Source organism: Elephantulus edwardii, unplaced genomic scaffold (genome assembly GCF_000299155.1).
Source record: "Elephantulus edwardii isolate Elephantulus edwardi_28Jun2011 unplaced genomic scaffold, EleEdw1.0 scaffold00047, whole genome shotgun sequence".
NCBI lineage: Eukaryota > Metazoa > Chordata > Mammalia > Macroscelidea > Macroscelididae > Elephantulus > Elephantulus edwardii.
In genome coordinates, this window is record NW_006399797.1 from 11,694,949 (window position 1) to 11,699,458 (window position 4,510).

A 4,510-nucleotide genomic window follows, 5' to 3' on the forward strand; every position below is an offset into this window, starting at 1 on the left:
GTCTGTTCCACAATCTGCTCCTGGCCTAGTTTTCACAGCTGATATTGAGCTTCTCCAGCGGTAGACATGTATGTTTGATAAAAATCTTAGTTAAAAATACTTCTGCACTTGGAATTCATCTTATCTTGGGAGGGAAACAACTTGGATAAAAACTGAATTTAAAATACATTTTCTTCATCTTTTATTTTTAAAAATCAGAATCTTAACTCTGTAATAGGCCCTCTCATGTCATTTTTAACCATCACAAAATATTTCACAAAACTTTGGAAAGACCAGACCATCTTTACTTTTTCATTTTATGCTGTTAAGAAACATGATTATGATGGCATGACAGGTTCCCAAATAGCATGAATAATGCAGTCCCCCTTTATTGAAAGCAAATGCATTTTACTCCTAAGAGATGTTTAATCCATTCTTTTAGGGGGACAAGAAAAAGGAGAATGAAAGGATTTGGAGTTAGAATTGGCATTTAATGAAAGACACGTATTCAACTTAAAATAATAAAATAATTGCTGGATGAATTTTTAGTTTAGACAGAGGTAGTGAATTTTGATGTAAATGAAAAGCAAATTACATTTATGTTAACACTCAGGGTTAACTCTTTGGGACAGAATTAGTAAAAATTACTTTTAATTGTGTTGTAAAAATGGAAGAGCCCATGTTTGAAAACACCTTATTAGGAGCCTTCTAGATACATGTGCATAAATATTTAATTTAGAAAGCACCAAATCTACATTTGCAGAGTAAATTCCAAAGAACAGATTAAAGTTTCCATACATGGGGATAGAAAAGCTTATGAGGCCTTTCCTCAAGAAAGTGCTAACAGGAATAGTGGAATTAAACCAACATCATTGAGAACAAGGCTTGGAGAAGATGTGGGGAAACTTCGACCGCATGAAAATGTCAGCATCCTTGGACTTGCTCACTCCACAGTGTGTGGGGAGGGTGTCAGGAAAATGGCCGTAGGTCTGCATACTGAGGAGACTATTGTTGTTAAGTTCCATCCAATCAGGTGGGAAGAAACTGCCCATTCAAACATCACACCTTCTTAGGCAGTTCCTTAGTAGGCTAGGAGAGCTCCTGAAGGAGACTCTGAGTCCTGAAAAAGCCAACATCTCTTTGACACATTATTTTCCTTTCTGTGCTTTCCCCTGGACTCATCTTTCCTTACTACCAACGTGGCATTCAGGATCTAGCAAGTTGGAGTTGACAAATGATCACAGTGAAGGGGACAAAATAAAAAAGCGTTAAGCTTGCATCTAGCTCTTTAAAAGGGGGGAAGGGGGACCCAACAACTTTTTATTGTAATTTGGGTGAAAATTTACAGAACAAATTTGTTCTCCATTCAACAATTTATGTACATTTTATTTTGTGGCATTGGTCCATTTGTTGCAATTACCTCATGTAAAAGCACTGTTGCCACTTTCTCCCCAGGTTCCTTGTTTCCGTCTGAGTTTCTTTCCTGCCTTCTCAGCTTTGATTTTGGGCAAATGCTGTTCTTTTGGTCTTCGGTGGTTGGCTGTTCTGTTATCACCTTCTTCACATGTGTTACCATATACTTTGTAGGTCTGCCTATTGTTTGGCTGAGAATTAATTCATGGGATTTAACTGCAGGAATGCTCCTCAGAGTCCTGGAAACCAAATGAATGGTCCCCATAAGTTAGAATTGATAGGATGACAGTTGTCTTTTTTCCTCCTCTTTTTTTTTCCAATTTAAGTGACTTTTTGATCAAAATTCTAGGAGATTCCCTTCTTTTTTGCCAAACTATCAATTAATTTTTAAGGTTAAGTTAGACAACAAATAAAGAGTTCAGAACATCAAGAGGGTTCTGTCAGGAAGCATTTTCTAAGATATTATCTAAATATCCCTTTAAGATAACAAACCCCCAAATCAAACCCATTGCCACCAAGTGCATTCTGACTCACTGAAACTCTATAGGACCCAGTGGAACTGCCTCCAGGGTTTCGAAGATCGCAAATCTTCATGGGAGCAGACTGCCTTCCTTTCTCTGATAAAGTAGCTAGTGGGTTTGTAACACTAATCCTAGGTTCACTGCCCAACGTTGAACCCTTTCCACCAGCTGGTGGAGAACAAACATGTTTGTCCTATTGAGGGTGAGACCAAGTTACTACATAGAGGCAAGGATTTTGAAGCTCCATCTCATGTACTTGGAGCATACTGATAGGGGGGACCTGTCCCTGGAGAAGGACATCATGCTTGGAAGGATGGAGGGTCAGTGCAAGAGAAGAAGAACCCAGATGAGACAGATTGACTCTGTAACTGTGACAATGGGGGCAAGTGGATTTGAGATAGTGAGATTGGCTCAGAATAGGACAGGATTCAGAGCGAGAATTCATAGGGTCACTGTGAGTCTTAGTGAACTCGATGGCACATAACTGTTACAACAAACAACTCTAAGAACGCTCTGGTAAGGAGCTGCACCACTGACCCGAATGTACATTTCAAATTCACCAGCTGTTCTGAGGGAGGAAGATGGGCAACTCCTGTGCATTTTACTGCCTCAGAAAACCCACTGGGAGATCAGCTATGAGATGGTTCTGGCTTGACAGTACATAACAATAACAATTTTAAGAAAAAGTCTGGCTCTCAAATATGTGTTAAATCTAGTTTGGAATGCTAGGCAACTCACAAGAGGAAACCTTTGCTAGTAACTGGTGCTTGAGTTTTAAAGTGTACTTGTGTGTGTGCACGCGCACACACATATACGTGAGCATGTATGTACACAAATGTGTGCACATGCATGAGTTCACTATCATGGGACGTGGCACGCACACTGTAAAGACTCTCCTTTGCAGGAGGGCACTTCTGAGCTCTGACTAATGTAAAGGAGCCAAGAACAAGTTGATGTTTTCTTGAACTTCCTACTTAAGGTATTTCCTTATTGCTGACAAAGTAAAGAAAGCCACTTAGTCAACTACAACTGTTTTTCTAAACGTGATCAGCAGTAAGAATGATGTTTTTACAGGGTGGAATGCAGGAAATCTCTCCACTGGCTGATGCCATCTAATTACTGAATTCAAATGACTTTTGAATCTTCAAAGCACCAAACAAGGGTGTCTAATATATTCATTATATGCTTACTTTTAAGTCATATACTTCCATCATAAATATAAACCTTCAGAATAAAAGGAAAACTAACCATATGTAGCTCCTGTATAAATAAGTGATAGTCATGAAGAGAGTTGCTTAGAAACTTGGTTCAAATGAATGGTTTCTTTTCTCACAGATGGGTATTCTAAACAACACAATTTGATGCTGGCAGTGTTACTTCCTCTCTCCTGAGTTGCTGAGGCTACTGTACTTTGAAATCCAGTGGCTAATGATCATCTGTATACAGTGTACTGGTGTAAAGCATATAGCTACACTGATTGCTCATTTTTTATTACTATTTAAACATATGAAACTTAGAACACATAAGTACAGTTGTTTCCACATGATTTAGAGAATTACCTACTACAGAAAAAAGTTCAAGAAATATTTTTCTGCTCTTTTTTTAGCATTTGTATGTTTTTTAGACATTTTCAAATTCAAAGCGGCTAAATGGTGAAGTTTTAAGGTAGGAACATTTTATTTCTCCAAAATGTTTTGTTGGCAAAACATACACATTGATATTAGAAGAATCTTAAGCTTCCCGAGAAAACAAAGTCCCAGCATTTCCATTGGAAGTAAATTCAGTTTCAAAGAGATGAGAAAGGAGCAATATTTTATTCAGCCCACACATGACCTGTAACAGCAATTCTGAACCCCTTTGTTCTGCCTCAGTAAAGAAACAGATGTTGCCGTGGAAGCCATCCTCCAAAGGAAGAGGTGAGAGTAAGGAAATAACTGAGAGTTGATGTAAATTCAAGTAATGTTACAAAGGATTTGCACACAAGATGAATTCTCACAAGTCAGTAAGCTTTTCCAAAGCCTTGCTCTTATGGAAATGCGCTTTTTTGCTGTTGTTGGGGTTTTTTTTTTTTTTTGTTTTTTGTTTTTGACAAGTTGTGTGGAGTGCATTTTAAGCTCTACGAAACAACATGGTTCTTATCACCCAGTTGGAATTATTTAGGATCACCAAATAACAGGGTTCAAAAATAAAACAGCTGAAAAATCCAACAGTCTGGTCTAACCTGGGATGCTCTGTCTCCTCACAGCCAATGCTCCATCAGGCGGCTTTGTCTGGCTGGCGGACTTAGTGTAGGGACTCTCATCTGCAAAGGTACAATGAAGGGTTTAGTTAATTTCCATCTGGTTTCTAGCGCAGAGAAGGCTTTTAATGGACCGCAATCCTTTTGCCAGAAAGATACAGTAGAAAGAATTGGTAGGCTTGCACCCTAAGCTTGGTTTAGTTGTGGGAGAAGTCACTTAAAACGTTGTGAACATCCACCCACAAAAGGGGATATATTTTCTCCTCAACCTTTTAGGGTCGTCAGGATCAAAAGCAATTGTGTGTGTTAAAATATTTCTGAAATGGTAAGAAGTATTCAAATTATTTGCCTGTCTCCT

General features: G+C 38.5%; 1 protein-coding gene across 1 annotated transcript in view; it reads right to left on the minus strand.

Moving 5' to 3' along the window:
* Positions 1 to 4,207, minus strand: part of GRIP1 (glutamate receptor interacting protein 1) — a 271,569-nt gene extending 267,362 nt beyond the window's left edge. Inside the window, exon 1 of the mRNA XM_006886100.1 lies at positions 4,135 to 4,207. The gene's annotated coding sequence lies outside the window, so the exon portion shown is untranslated. The remainder of the gene's footprint in view (positions 1 to 4,134) is intronic.
* Between the last annotated feature and the right edge of the window lie 303 nt (positions 4,208 to 4,510).